At 38.3% G+C, this 16362-nt stretch overlaps 1 long non-coding RNA gene across 1 annotated transcript in view; it reads left to right on the forward strand.

Annotated features, from left to right (window-relative positions):
• The first annotated feature begins 223 nt into the window (after window positions 1-223).
• The window catches only part of LOC138988895 (uncharacterized), a 28143-nt gene continuing 12004 nt past the window's right edge, over window positions 224-16362 (forward strand). The window contains exon 1 of the long non-coding RNA XR_011465135.1: window positions 224-355. This is a non-coding gene — a long non-coding RNA (uncharacterized lncRNA). The remainder of the gene's footprint in view (window positions 356-16362) is intronic.

Raw genomic sequence — 16362 nt, forward strand, 5'->3', positions numbered from 1 at the left:
ATACGCAAGAAAACGATAAATTCATCAAGGTTGTGAGAATATTTGAGGAAAAAAGGAATTTCCTGAGGTAACTGTCCTTGACCTGGCTCTTTAATCGAGTGAAATTTCATCACTTTATCTAATATCATGCTTCATGCTTCAGGCACCCAGCAATTCTATTTTAGTGTGGTCTAATGGGCAGCTGACACAGCCACTCAGCCCCAGACTGCATAATTTGTGCTGACATACTGTGTGGCCAGCAGCCTTGCAGGGGCTGGTTATTTGGCCTTGCCAGGAAAAATGTCATCAAGAAGAGGTTCTTCCTAACAATTTGGGGCTCAGCTTCGCGGGCTTCGGTGGACTTCACTCTCAAGAGGTACGGAGTCCTTGATTTGGGTGGCTGTGCGTATCTGACTATAGGTGAGAGATTAGAAAAGGCCCTGGTTATGGTGGTCTGAAACCCAAATCTAGGTGGTGTAATGAAGAGTGTCATTCTAACTGCTTTGCAGGCAGCTCTTCTCAGAACCCGATTCAATTTGATATTCTGAGGTTAACGTACTGTATTGGGCCTGAAAATAGGAATGCACACGAAAAGCTTTTACAGTTACTCAGTTCACTAAGCATGGCAAACTCATCAACAGCTATTTGTACACTGTAGGCGTGGTGGGACTTACTTTGATGTTCTGATTTATGCTTGCTATTTTCCCCCCAGTATCACTTTGGAGTCGAAATGCACTTTTTTAAAAAGTCAGCTTTTGACATAATAGGACTTCCCTGTAGCTCAAACAGTAAAGAATCTGCCTGCAATGCAGGAGACCAGGGCTCGATCCCTGGGTGGGGAAGATCCTCTGGAGAAGGGAATGGCAAGCCACTCCAGTTTTCTTGCCTGGAGAATCCCATGGACAGAGGAACCTGTTGGGCTACAGTCTGTGGGGTTGCAAAGAGTCAGATATGACTGAGCGACTAACACACACACCTTTTGACATAATAGCTGAGGATATTATCATAAATAAAGCAACACACACACAAACACAGAAATGCCATAATTTCTAACATACACAAACTTCAAAATTTTTCTAAAAAATATAAAGAAAACTGAAGAGACAAGATAAAAACAGAGATCAGCTTGGTGGGAGCCAGAGACAAGGGCAGGGTGGAGGGATGAATAGTAAAATGGGTGAAGCTGGCTTACTATAAAATAAATAAGTTCTGAGGATGTAATGACCAACACGGTGACTACAGTTAATTATACTGTATTGTATATTTGAAAGTTTCTAAGAGAGTAGATCTTAAAAATTTTCATCATAATAAAGAAACTTTGTGACTATATATAGTTACAGATGTTAGATTTGTGGTGATCATTTTACAATATATACAAATATTAAATTGGTATGTTGTATACCTGAAACTAGCATAATTTATGTCAATTATACCTCAATTAAAAAAAGAGACATAAGTATATATGATATATCACCGCAGACTGAACTCAGTACTAGAGAATGAAAAATGCCATCTAAAATGTTATTACAACAACAAAACATGGATTATAGATTAAAATAAGTACTGTATCAATGCTACATTTTCTGAATTCAGTAACTTGCCATGGTTTTGTAAGAAAATGTGTTTTCTTTCACAATTCACATTGAATTAAAGTATTAATGCTTATGCGGGCACAATGCATGCAAATTATTCTCAAAGGGTTCAGAAAAATTTAATTAGAGAAAAAGGGAAGGATAAAGGATTTGTGGCAAAATGTTAAAAGCTAGTGAGTCATCGGAGAGAGGCAAAATAATTCTTGTACATAAATTCTGTCAAGTGGAGGTGCAGCTGACTTCCCTCCCTCTTTGTGGAATAAGCCAGTTTTGTATTCATTTGCAAATTCATTTCCATATTTCTGATCTTTGAACTGGCTGCAACATTGCCTGTTTCCCTCATTAATAATGAGTTAAAATATTTGACACGTGTTCACTTAAAACAAAATTGGTGAGCCTGGGTAAAAGCATACAATTCTCTTAACCAAAATTGCCACATTCCTATAAGGTTAAAATATTTGCAAAATAAAATGTTTTGAAAATTACTATAAACAACAAACAACAGTGGGTGGGAAATGGTGTAAGAATGAGCACCTGCTGTGTGCACATATCAAGCAGAGATGCTCTTTACAGCAGACGGTTGTTCAGTCCGGAATCGTGGCCAGGGAAGGTTACGTAAGCTACTGTCGGTCTATTACTACCATTACTCTCGTCATAATGAAGCTCTGTGACTTGTGGTCTCACTGGGACTCTGGGATGTCTGGTTAGATCTCCCTGTATGCTATGCCTTGCTTCATCTCACATCTTTTATATTTAAGAAACTGGAGTATAGCAGCTTCACATTTGGCAAAAAGATTAAATTTAATCTCAAATGGAGCAAGATATTTTTTATCTTGAGAGAGGTGAAAAGTCACCCTGGGTCTGACCTTACAGTCCTCAGGGTCCATCTATGGAGGAGGGGTTTTTTGTCACAACATGTTGGTAGCTGCAGTTGAGGAAGAGGAGAGCTGGAGACTGGGGTGAAGAGCAGGGAGTATCAAGCAGTAGAGGCGTCAGTCCATGAAGGACTGAAAGCAGGACATCTTATCAGTGATGAAATAAGGACACTGTCCTGTCTTTTAACTGCCACATCTTCCATTCTAAGCAGGAGTACTTTTAATACAACTGCTCAAATGTTCCTTCCCCAGTGATTTCCAGCTTTGTTGTTGTTCAGTCTCTAAATCATGTCCAACTCATTGTGACCTCATGGACTGCAATACGCCAGGCTCCTCCATCCTCCACTGTCCCCTGGCTCAATTTCATGTCCATTGAGTTGGTGATGCTATTTAATCATCTCATCCTCTGCTACCCCCTTCATCTTTTGCCTTCAATCTTTCCCAGCATTAGGGTTTTTTACCTATGAATCAGCTCGTCACAACAGGTAGCCAAAGTATCGAAGCTAGGAAGGACCTTCAGCACCAGTCCTTCCAGTGGGTATTCAGGGTTGATTTCCTTTACGATTGACTGGGTTTGATCTCCTCCTCTCTAAAGCAATAGGTACCAGTTGAAGTACAGTAAGTTATTGTAACAATAGTCCATAAATTACACTGAGCCTTTATAATATCCCAGATACTCCATGCACAGTATCACATTATCTCCTTTAACTCAAAATTCTCTGAGCTAGAGAGTACTAACCCCACTTTACAGATGCGTAAAAAATCCAGGGAGCCTGTGTACCTTGTCTAAGGACATCCAGAGATAACTAGTGTAGTGGCAGAGTTAGATTTCATATCAGGTTCCAAATCCAGAATGCTTAATTACCCTCTATACCAAACAAACTCTAGAGCACAGGTTTGATGAAAACAAGCTTAGAAATTGCTTTATTAAAAGCTCACTGAAGGAAACAATACAGATTCGGTGTTCACAACATAGTACTGCCCGTACTGTGGCCAAGTGTGATCAACTCTCTTGTGTAGCATCATGCTAATGAGATAACCAGTTTAAATAAAGCACTTAGACTATTTAGAGCAAAAAAATGCAAAACAGGGTCATTTTCCTAGATTATTTAAAGTTACTAAGAAGAGAAATGAGGAACTAGTCTTTAACTTTCCATTTTGAATATCTTAAAACACTAGTTGGCAAGACCTCATACTTTCTAAGAGTACAAAACAAAACGGTCTAACTGTGAGAGATTAGAAATGCAGGTTTTAAGTAGAATTGTTTCTGTGATGGTAATAAACTATATCAAAATTTTCTCTACTAAAAGCATTTTTTTTTTTACTTCAAAACATTTTAATTTAAATGGTTTCTGATAGCCAAATTATAACTAGAAGTGTTTGGGATCCAATATTTTATATGAACTGGGTGTATCTTAAATATTAATCCTCTCCTCTATTTTCTGTAAACTCCAATCTCCCTTAATCACTGGAAAATATCAAGTCTCACTAATAAGGCTTTGAAAAGGTTAAAAAAAAGAATCTTCAGTCCATTAAAATGGTAACTTTGGGTGCCATTTCATTTTTTATCTGCTGATAAGTCCTTCACTTAGCTAACATTTATTGAATGCATGTTGATACTTGTCCTGGAGAAGCTTAGCATTAAAAGGGTAAGATACACTTCAACAGTGAGTTACAACAATGGGAAAAATTAAAATACTCAATAGAGGATGTAATAAAAATCACTTTCCTCTCAGAGACAGCTTCTTCCTCACTCTACAATATTCTGGTGCATCTGTCCATCACATGGCTTTACCTCCTTTACAATGAGGAGCATGTTAGACTGACCAGCCAGAGAACCCAGCTTCCCAGAAACAGTGACAAATGATGCAAACTGGAACAATCCTCCAAGGGAGAAAAAGGATGATATTGGTGCTGTGGAAGAGGGTTTCTCTTCTTCTGAGATTAAGAGCTAAAAATATCATGTAAATCTAGCACTTCTGAAAACCACTTTCCTATCATTCGGAGTGAAGGGTCTGCTGAAGTCTGAAATCACTGGGATGAAAACAGAGACAAAAAATGGGAACACTAGCTGGGCACTGCATTCAGCTGTCTCAATTTTTAGTTATATGAACCAATAAAAACTTTTACTTGCCCAAATTTATTTGATGTTTCTTTCATTGGAAACTAAATCACCTGACACCAAGGTGATTCCTGAATAAAGTTTGACTGGACTGTAAAACTTATTTCATTTCTAATATAATAATTTATCCAAGTACTACAGGGAGGTAGAGGAAAGAACAATTACCTTCAGCTGGAGAAGGCCTCCCAGTGTTTCATAAAGGGGTAATACTTGAGTTGAGCTAGGATTTTCCATGTAAAAGCAGAGTAAGGACATTTGGGATGAGGAATTAGTGTCAGCAAAGCCTTTCATGAAGAAATGTGGAAGCTTCCAGTGCATTTGTGGAACTCACTGATACAAATACACATACACACACACATACAGGGAGAAAGGAGCAGTTGAGGCTGGGAAGGTATTAGGGGAGCTAGATGATAAAAGACCTCGAAGCAGTTCAGCTTTTATTGTGTAAGCAAATGAAAGCCACTAAAGGTTTTTTGGGGGGAAGAAAAAAACCCTCTTGATTTATCCTATTTCTTGGGGAAATAATCCTGCAACAGTCTAAGGAAATAATTAAATTAGGAAAGATAGGAACAGAAGCCAACCCAGGAGCAGCTCTGGTGAGAGGTGTTCAGGACATAAAGACAATGCCTAGGGCAGAGAGAAAAGGGGACATAATCAAGAGACATTTTAGAAATAAAATTAAAAGGGCAAGGTGATGAGTGTTAAACTGTTTGAATAGTAATATCTATTAATAGGAAATTTTTAAAAAGAAATGATGATCTGATAAAGTTTTGATGAAAACATTTTCAATGGTTCAAACCACCATCTTTCAGGCAAAGAGGAACAAACCTTTGAGAAATGCTTAGAAATGATCCAAAACACGCAGATGTACTACGCTCACTCTAGTATCAGGAAGTGAAAGAATTTTACTTCTAAGTTTCTACTTTATAACACATTTTAAACTGCAGACAAATGAGCTGGCATAATGATAGAGTCACAAAATGAATTGCAAGTTGAATGTTAAATGATGCTTGCTTCCTCTGGGTTTTTGTGTGGTCGGGCTTAATCTTAGGACAGCAAGCAAATGTGAATGCAGACTGTCTTCACTTCCTTCCTTCCTTTTCTTTTCTTCCTCTTTCCCTTCCTTCCTCCCCTAAGCCCTTTTTTTTTCTCTCTCTCTCTCTCTTTTTTTTTCTTCTCTTACGCCTCCACTACAATTAAATTTTTAGCTAGGTTTAGAAGGAAATTTTTCTTTTTGTAATGGAAATAAATCAGTATGCTGTTTTAAAATGGCAAAAGAAAAATTAGAAAAGCTTTCTATGAAAAAAAAAAAAGAAAAGCTTTCTATGGTCTGGGGAGTGTGCTAACTTCTAGTTTTTAATGCAACAGTTACTGAGCACTTACCACATGATGGGCAAAGTGTCAACTGTATCTTTTCATCCAAAGTAGCCATTTTCTCTAGAAATGCAGTGCTCAGAATCTATGCTTGAGGAATTGTGACTCTTCTAATTTAATAATTAGACATTTTCTCTTTCACTAGATTACACTTCTAATCATAATATCAAATTTTAGGATGATTTCCTTTCCTGGATTGATTATATTATCATTTGAAATCAAATAGGGAATGTGCAGATAGTCCTAAAACTTCCATGATTTTCCCTGAGGGGACACAAATGTTGATTTCAAGTTGTAATCCTTGGCGTGGGGACGGGGAGGCCCCATAGCCTGTTTTAACTTTCAGATGGATATGACTCACTCATCATTCATGTTTAGTTAGATATTGAACTTAATAGCAAACTCTGGCATTCAATACTGAGTGTGAAATAATGTTCAGCCATGTCAGGGGAGGGAAAGTGGATGGTGAGAGAGGGATGATAGGCTCTGAGGATAAGGGGAAGGCTAAAGTGGGAAAGTCGGAGAAGGCAATGGCAACCCTCTCCAGTATTCTTGCCTGGCAAATCCCATGGATGGAGGAGCCTGGTAGGCTGCAGTCCATGGGGTCGCTAGGAGTCAGACACAACTAAGTGACTTCACTTTCACTTTTCACTTTCATGCGTTGGAGAAGGAAATGGCAACCCACTCCAGTGTTCTTGCCTGGAGAATCCCAGTGATGGGGGAGCCTGGTGGGCTGCCGTCTCTGGGATCGCACAGAGTTAGACACGACCGAAGCGACTTAGCAGCAGCAGCAGCAAAGTGGGAAAATAATGGAAATCTAGTTATCAACGCTAGAAACCAGGTGGCAAAAGAATATGAAGCTTACCATCCAGAGGACCTCCTAGGCATTTTTCTGACTATATCCAGATTCAAAACCATTTGAAAGGAAATCAGAATTAAATTCTTAATTTATATTATAGCATCCTTTCCTGGATTTCCCTGGCAACTCAGACAGTAGAGAATCTGCCTGCAATGCAGGAGAGCTGGGTTTGATCCCTGGGTTGGGAAGATCCCCTGAAGAAGGGAATGGCAACCCACTCCAGTATTCTGGCCTGGAGAATGCCAAGGACAGAGGAGCCTGTTCGGCTACAGTACATGGGGTCACAAAGAGTGGACACGACTGAGCGACTTTCATTTTCACCCTTTCATGTAAATACCACATACCATTATTATTATCCTACATAATAATCTAGGAGTTTCTACAGGTTTTTTTTTTTTTCCATCTTTAAAATGCAAAGAGGGGAAAAAATAAATACTGGTGACCATCTCCAAATCTCCCCCACCAAAAAAAGTAAGAAAATGGAATACAGAACAAAAAGGTATACAAAAATCTCATTTTATAAATTAAAGGTCAAGTGCAAAGGCCAACAGTGAGTAAAGCATCCTTAAGGAGATGTCACTCTTAGAAATGATTCTAAGGAGCGTGAATATGGCTTTTTTACATATAAATCTGACATCGGCTTAGCTAAAAAAAACTATCAAAAGCCATTTCCAGGAAAACTTCAAATATCACACAGACAAATGCATTAATCAAAAAAATAAAAGATACATTTCACGAAATTAAGGATTCTTGAGTTTTCAGACCTTAAAAAAAGTATGTTCTTATCATTTCTTTTAAGCAATAAAAGGCGTTATCATTGGAACAATAATCAACTTTTTGCAATTTAACAAAAAGGGAAAGAGAGCTGTAACACATATTAAGCTTTCATTTTTTTTTTTTCTTTTTTAGCAAAACAAACAGTGAGTGAATGTGCTTTTACCACATCTGCTTAACCTTGAAGATGCACGGTTTTGCTCTCTCTTGCTGTGGAAGCTTTAAATGGCAAAAACATGCCTGGTTTCATGCACAGTCTGACTGAGTACTTGTGGTTTTGTGTAACATTTCCTCCAAGAATTATAAATAAGCCAAAAACATTAAATAATGCAAAGGGAACCCTCCTTAAGAACCATATAGGAAAGCAAGACTGAGTGAAAAAGTCATTTGTGTTTGCAGTGTAGCCTCATTCATAGGGAAATTCGCATGACCCAGACTTGTCTTTTGACCAATCAATTCATTAAAAACAAATTTAATTAAACATCAACGAATTTGCATCCAGGTAGCCACTGCCCTAATGACAATTATTTGATAATGGTAGAATTCAGGGTTTTGTCTTTTACATCTACACTTATGTAGGTTCTACAATATGTTCACAGGATATACAAAATTGGTCATCAAATGGGTTTTTACATAGATATCTTTTATTGAACCCTTGTTAGCCTACATTTAGGAATAAGGGTTAGGGGGTTGGTATGTAATACTCTAGTTTAAAAGATATTCCAATAAACTAAGCCTAAATCCACTCATGTGAAATAGATGGGGAAACAGTGGAAACAGCGTCAGACTTTATTTTTTTGGGCTCCAAAATCACTGCAGATGGTGACTGCAGCCATGAAATTAAAGGATGCTTACTCCTTGGAAGGGAAGTTATGACCAACCTAGATAGTATATTCAAAAGCAGAGACATTGCTTTGCCAACAAAGGTCCATCTAGTCAAAGCTCTGGTTTTTCCTGTGGTCATGTATGGATGTGAGAGTTGGACTGTGAAGAAGGCTGAGTGCTGAAGAATTGATGCTTTTGAACTGTGGTGTTGGAGAAGACTCTTGAGAGTCCTTTGGATTGCAAGGAGATCCAACCAGTCCATTCTAAAAGAGATCAGCCCTGGGATTTCTTTGGAAGGAATGATGCTAAAGCTGAAACTCCAGTACTTTGGCCACCTCATGCGAAGAGTTGACTCATTGGAAAAGACTCTGATGCTGGGAGGGATTGGGGGCAGGAGGAGAAGGGGACGACAGAGGATGAGATGGCTGGATGGCATCACTGACTCGATGGACGTGAGTCTGAGTGAACTCCGGGAGTTGGTGATGGACAGGGAGGCCTGGCGTGCTGCGATTCATGGGGTTGTAAAGAGTCGGACACGACTGAGTGACTGAACTGAACTGAAATCCACTCATGCTGTATGCAGGAATATTTTTTATGTGTGTACACAGTATCAGTTAACCTTCTAAACTGTATATTTTTAGATAGTAATAATTTATAGTAACTATAAATCCTTTATGAATTAACCAGAGCACCAGCCACAATGTCAAAACAATTAAAAAGAAATTTCATGAAAATACTAAGCTTAAGTTGTCTCCTTTACTTCTGGCTAAAAGAAATAAGCAAAAAAAAAAAAGAGAGATTTGCCCCAAATCAACACACAAGCAGAAAGCAGAAGACTTCAGAACTCCAAGAGGAATGCCACCCATTTAAAAAATAATATTGGATTTTAAATTAAACTCTTAACTAAAGATAGTTCTAAAAATCAATGTGCTCGCTTCAAGGCAAGAAGAAAAATTCTAATATAGTTCTAAGTACACAGTAGGTGCAGAATAGATCACTGATTAACAAAAAAGCAGTGACAAGAATCTCATGCTTTTCTAGAAACAGAGGCAGAATCAGGGCTTTCTTTTTGTCTGGAAGTCCACTTCTGTTATGTGTAACATGGAGGATTGAGAGAGTGTAACTTTACTAGGCCAAGGAAGCAAGGAGACACATAAAAAGGTGTGAAAGAGGAACTTTAGGACTGGCAAAGGCAAGAACACCAGCTCATTTTCTCATTTTCATACATCTCAAAAAACATTCTTTTAAAATAGAAGGTATTTTTTTCTATTTTTTCCTTAACATAGAGAATAAATCTGAGAAGGGCCTAAGATCTCCCTAATCTATTGGTCCTCATTGTTCTTGAAAGTAGGTGGGTTGAGAAGGCTTCCAATAAAAAAGAATGAAATAACGCCATTACAGCAACATGGGTGCACCTAAAGATTATCATACTAGGTGAAGTCAGGCAGAAAAACAAATGCCATATATCACTCATATGTGGGATCTAACATATGGCACAAATGAACTTATCCACGAAAGAGAAACAGAGTCAGAAGCGTAGAGAACAGACGTGCAGTTGCCAACGGTCTGCGGGGGAGGGATGGGTGGAGTCTGGGATTAGCAGGTGCAGACTATTATATACGGAATGGACAAACAACAAAGCCCTACCGTAACACAGGGAACTATATTCACTGTCCCGTGATAAACCACAATGGAGAAGAATGTGAAAAGGAATCTATATGTATAACAATCACTTTACTGTATGCAGGAATTAACACAACATTGTAAATTGACTATACTTCAATAAAATAAAACTTAAAAAAAGAAAGATGGTTTCCAGTTTTGAGTAATCATTATTCTTTCATCTCTGCAAAAATCCTTCTCAAGATCCAAGAAGGAACCAAAATGAGGTGATAGTGGGATCATGTTCAGAAATATCCTGCTATCCCTTTAATCTCCAGCTGAATGGCAGCTTACAGTGCCCAGATACATACCAAGGCTCCCTGCGTGTGCTCTGGCTATATATACAGAAGGTATAGCCCTGAAGAGACTAAAGCACAGAGAAGCTAAAGGATGACTGTTCCAGACAATAAAGATTACAGGCGGCACTTCTATACAAATTAAGACATGTATTCCAAGTGCACTGTCCAAACAGGTGGACACTATGTACATATTCATTAGAGCCTATGCAAAACCACCAGGGACTCCCTATCTTAAAGCAGTCCCATTAAAAGGGAATTAACCTACTTAGAAAAGAGGGCTGTGTGTATTTGACTTGAAAACAAAATTTGACAAGGTGACCATCTGTTTTCCCTCTCCCACTTAATTACAAAAGGAATGATACTTGAAGTCAACCAAAATATCCAAGAAGGAATTGATATTATGACCCACTCATTTTCTTTACAAACTGCACAAAAAGAACAAAAATGGCCACATTGAGAAAAAGCAGAATTAGTGACTGATCTTCCACCACAACCATTCAGCTTGCAGTGTCACCCTGAAAACACTGACACTACTCAGATCAGATCAGATCAGTCGCTCAGTCGTGTCTGACTCTTTGCGACCCCATGAATCGCAGCACGCAAGGCCTCCCTGTCTATCACCAACTACCGGAGTTCACTCAGACTCACGTCCATCGAGTCAGTGATGCCATCCAGCCATCTCATCCTCTGTCGTCCCCTTCTCCTCCTGCCCCCAATCCCTCCCAGCATCAGAGTCTTTTCCAATGAGTCAACTCTTCGCATGAGGTGGCCAAAGTACTGGAGTTTCAGCTTTAGCATCATTCCTTCCAAAGAAATCCCAGGGCTGATCTCCTTTAGAATGGACTGGTTGGATCTCCTTGCAGTCCAAGGGACTCTCATGAGTCTTCTTCAACACCACAGTTCACAAGCATCAATTCTTCGGCGCTCAGCTTTCTTCACAGTCCAACTCTCACATCCATACATGACCACAGGAAAAACCAGAGCTTTGACTAGATGGACCTCTGTTGGCAAAGCAACGTCTCTGCTTTTGAATATGCTATCTAGGTTGGCCATAACTTTCCTTCCAAGGAGTAAGCGTCTTTTAATTTTATGGCTGCAGTCACCATCTGCAGTGATTTTGGAGCCCAGAAAAATAAAGTCTGACACTGTTTTCACTGTTTCCCCGTCTATTTCCCATGAAGTGATGGGACCGGATGCCAAATTTGGAAAACTCAGCAGTGGCCACAGGACTCGAAAAGGTCAGTTTTCATTCCAATCCCAAAGAAAGGCAATGCCAAAGAATGCTCAAACTACTGCACAATTGCATTCATCTCATACGCTAGTAAAGTAATGCTCAAAATTCTCCAAGCCAGGCTTCAGCAATATGTGAACCGTGAACTTCCTGATGTTCAAGCGGTTTTAGAAAAGGCAGAGGAACCAGAGATCAAATTGCCAATGTCCACTGGATCATGGAAAAAGCAAGAGAGTTCCAGAAAAACATCTATTTCTGCTTTATTGACTATGCCAAAGCCTTTGACTGTGTGGATCACAATCAACTGTGGAAAATTCTGAAAGAGATGGGAATACCAGACCACCTGATCTGCCTCTTGAGAAATCTGTATGCAGGTCAGGAAGCAACAGTTAGAACTGGACATGGAACAACAGACTGGTTCCAAATAGGAAAAGGAGTATGTCAAGGCTGTATATTGTCACCCTGCTTATTTAACTTCTATGCAGAGTACATCATGAGAAATGCTGGACTGGAAGAAACACAAGCTGGAATCAAGATTGCTGGGAGAAATATCAATAATCTCAGATATGCAGATGACACCACCCTTATGGCAGAAAAGTGAAGAGGAACTCAAAAGCCTCTTGACGAAAGTGAAAGTGGAGAGTGAAAAAGTTGGCTTAAAGCTCAATATTCAGAAAACGAAGATCATGACACTACTCAAGTCACTGGCAAATGCTTCCTTTGGGAGGGACTAATGCCCATGGGGTGATACCTTATTCTACCAGCTTGCCTGGAATCATCTCCAGCCAAAGTCAGAGTTTCTTCCTGCAGAGTTTGTCTGGTATGTGTGCTTGTTTTTAAATAAAATATATTTGAATGCAATAGTAGAGAAATAGCTCCTTGTATGGAAAGCACAACAGATTAGAAGTTCAAAGGTCTAGATACCGGTCCCATGTAAGTCACCAGGTATCTGTGTGACCTTGGACAAATCACACAACCTGAATCTTAATTTTACCTCATCAGTAAAACAGGAATTGTAATACCAATTCTAGTTACCTTCTAAAACATTTGGGAAAGTTTCATAAGATAACTGAAAAATTTTCAAATGCAGAAGATTAATAACAACGTTAACAAAAACACATCACAGTAGACCTAAGAAGAACCTATAAGGGACCTAACTAGAGCATGAGTAAGTACCCCATACAGTGGTAGGACAGTTTTCTAGCTTCCCTTTTTGTTTTAGATTTGCTGACCAGTTTTTTCTCATCTCAAAAAGCCATGAAAATAGTCAAGGTGTTCCAGAGAAGTAATAAAGTAACGGGTATTTGCACTTGTGTAGACCTGACTTGCAAGCACAAAAGTGAACTCTGTGTCAACTCTCTGGAATTTTCCTGAGACCACAGTGATCTTCATTCTAGTGTTGCACTCTGCAGTGTGGGAGCCACCAGACACATGTACCCATTTAAATTAAAATTAATTAAAATCAAATAACATTAAAATTTTAACCACATTTCAAATGCTCAATAGCCCCAGGTGGCTAGTGACTGCCATGTTGGACAGATAGAGAACATTTCCATAATAGAAAGTTCTACTGGACTTTATAGTGCATAAAAAATAATAATAATAAGGCTTACCAAGAGATAAGTAGGGAAGATCGTATATGCTTCAAGTTCAAGCTTTGGTTCAATTCTGCCTTTTCCTCAGACTAATGACTTAAACTCCCCTAGACTCGGTTTTCTTCATCTGTAAAATTGAGACAGTAACAGTACTGTTTTATAGGGTAATTATGAAAATAAGTGAATAATATAGGCAAGGTATCTAACATATTACACACAATTGATAAGTGTTATTTATTACTGTATTTCATCAAGTCTAAGATGCAGAGCTTTTCACATTTTAACATATCTCAAATTCGTATGTAATTTATAGTCTTTGCCAAAGATACTTGGCAGAGAAATGTGTTGTGACATAGATGTCAATGTCTGCACATGTGCAAATTAGCATGTGTGTAGAAGGTTACAGATTCATTTGAGTCTCACCTAAGCTGGGAAATAAGCCTTGTTTGCATGGCATGTAGTTGAACCTTATTTTAAGTTTGGATTCCAATTGTCATTGAAAATGTCTTCAAAAAAGAATATATTAAAATGTAACAGAGAAACAAACAATAATTGTCTTTGCAGAATATTGTCACGCTCTACACAACACAATTAAAAGCAACAGAAATTGCCAAGTCTCTTGGAATAGGCATAGGTTTCTCGAAACTATGAAGAGTCGATGATATATTTTCTTGAATTCCAGTGATCATTCTGGCACCAGTATCCCTCTATCAGAAACAGTTGATTCTGAAGAACCGTCTAATGTCCATTAATATGTAATTCAATTATGACAGAAAAGTTAATTATGATTTGAACCACACAGGGATTGTTCATCAAGCCTGGAATATTATGACACATCTTGAAATGTCTTTCAATCTTAAATATACTAAAGAGGAACAGATTATAAAAGACAGGTTTTGAGGTGGATTGGAGAAGGTCACCATGGTGCTGCTGATAGTGTCCAAACCAAAATATACTCAGGAGAACATTTTTTACTTCAAATGTGAAAAAAGCTTAGGCTCAGGCCAAACTTATAAACTGAAGAATGAACATCTACAGGAAAAAACAAAATGTGTAATTTTATAGGTGCTTTTTTTCTGAAAAGTTGTTATAAAATTCATGATGTATCTAACAATTTATGATACCTTGTATCAAGGAAATAGATTATCAGCAAGAGATCTATAAGGAAAGAAAAGACAGATCCCTAATCTCCTAAACTTAGCTCTAGAAGACAGAGTTTTTCTTTTTTATTTTTCTATTGATGTTCAGTTGCTCAGTCACGGCCAACTCTTTGTGACCCCAGAGACTGAAGCACGCCAGGCTTCCATGTCCATCACCAACTCCTGGAGCTTGCTCAAACTCATGTCCATTGAGTTGATGGCATCAACTGATGTCAGTGATGGCATCCAACCATCTCGTCCTCTGTCATCCCCTTCTTCTGCCTTCAGTCTTTCCCAGCATCAGGGTCAATACATTTCATCAAATCTGATAATTTATTTGAAAAGCACACAATTATTTTCAAAGCAACTAAGAAAGAAAAAAAAAAAAGACCCTGCCAATTAGACTGATACAAGTACCTTATTATTTTGAAAATTTTCACACTTACTGGAATGATTTCTTTAAACTTATTTTTACAGTGTTTTATGTCATTTGTTACTCCCATGTATTCACAAAATAAGAAATTTAGTAAAAATGTCTATGATTAAGATGCTACAAAAAATTCTTCACCTAAAGAATCCAACAGACCTTTCTGAACTCCAAGGTCATCATGAGAATATCATACCTGAGCACTTAAGGCAAAATGAACAACTGGAGAACATCCCTCACAGACAGTACTGAAACAGTTTCAGAGTCAGGGGTGGCTGGGGCACTCCTGAAGAAGGGAGAAGGCTGCAGCCTATCCATGGGAAGACTGCCAAGAGGCTGCAAGGTCAAGAACTAAAACTCATCTTGCAGCCTACAGGCCTGAAAATCTCACAGCTTCTCCTACAGAAGCCATCATATGATCTGACTTGTCACTTCTCTGACATAGCGCTTTAATATTATTTACTAGGGCTTTTATTCTCCTTGATTTTAAAAGGTATTCTTGTTCATTGCAAACAATTCAGGAAAACAACATCAATAACAAAATACAAAGAAAAAATATATGTCTCACATCTCATCAATATTGGTGCATTTTGACACATTTCCTTCTAGTCCTTTCCCTGCACCTTAACTAAACTAATACTAGTGATGCAATTTTCTTAGCACTGTTTTCACTTAGCATTTCTGAAAGTCAGAAGAATATTCTGGAAAAACAAAAACAAACAAAAAGCTATCTAACAGGAATCACTTTTATATTCAAAGCCACTGATCGCTGTGTTTCTCCACAGTATTTTTTTGAAGGATAATATATATGTTGAATATAACTTGAAAGGGTGCTCTGCTATTGACTATGGAATTTTCTTCCAAGGAACTGACACTCCATTGGCAAATGCTGACGGTGGTATTTCCGTGATCCATTCCAAACATCAGGACTTGAGTCCTTCTCCAAATGTCCTTATTTGCTTTGCAGTCTAAAACATTAAGGGATTTTAGTGGCCCAGTGATGAATGAATCAATTTTACTCCCCCCTGTTTTGTTTCTGTTTCCTGCTCTAACAGTTACTTTTTCTTTCAATGTAGAATCAGAATGTAATCTTTTAGGGAAAAAAAAATTAAATAGTAATTAAACTCAATACACATAATAGGAACAATGCACATAATTCAAGTTATAACATAGTCAAGATATTAAAGTGATAAAATAGTCCAGACAAGATTGTTCATGAAGCAATTCAACGGTATCGTAACTGTCAACTGAAAAATTATATGATGCCTTTGATGGTAAGATGCACCTTGATTTCAATGTGTAAAAATTGCCATCTTAAAATCAATACTTACTTATATATAGGGAAATATTGAGAATGTAGTAAATTTTTAACCCAGGCTTTCCCAGTGGTTCAGATAATAAAGAATCCATCTGCAATTCAGGATTAATCCCTGGGTTGGATCCCTGGGTTGGGAAGATTCCCTGGAGGAGGATATGGCAACCCACTCCAGCATTCTTGCCTTGAGAATCCCCATGGGCAGAGGAGCCTGGTGGGCTACAGTCTATGGGGTCGCAAAGAATCAGATCACAACTGAGCAACTAAACACAAACTTTAACTCAGGAATCCAAT

The sequence above is a fragment of the Bos mutus genome, chromosome 8 (genome assembly GCF_027580195.1).
Source record: "Bos mutus isolate GX-2022 chromosome 8, NWIPB_WYAK_1.1, whole genome shotgun sequence".
NCBI classification, from domain to species: Eukaryota; Metazoa; Chordata; class Mammalia; order Artiodactyla; family Bovidae; genus Bos; species Bos mutus.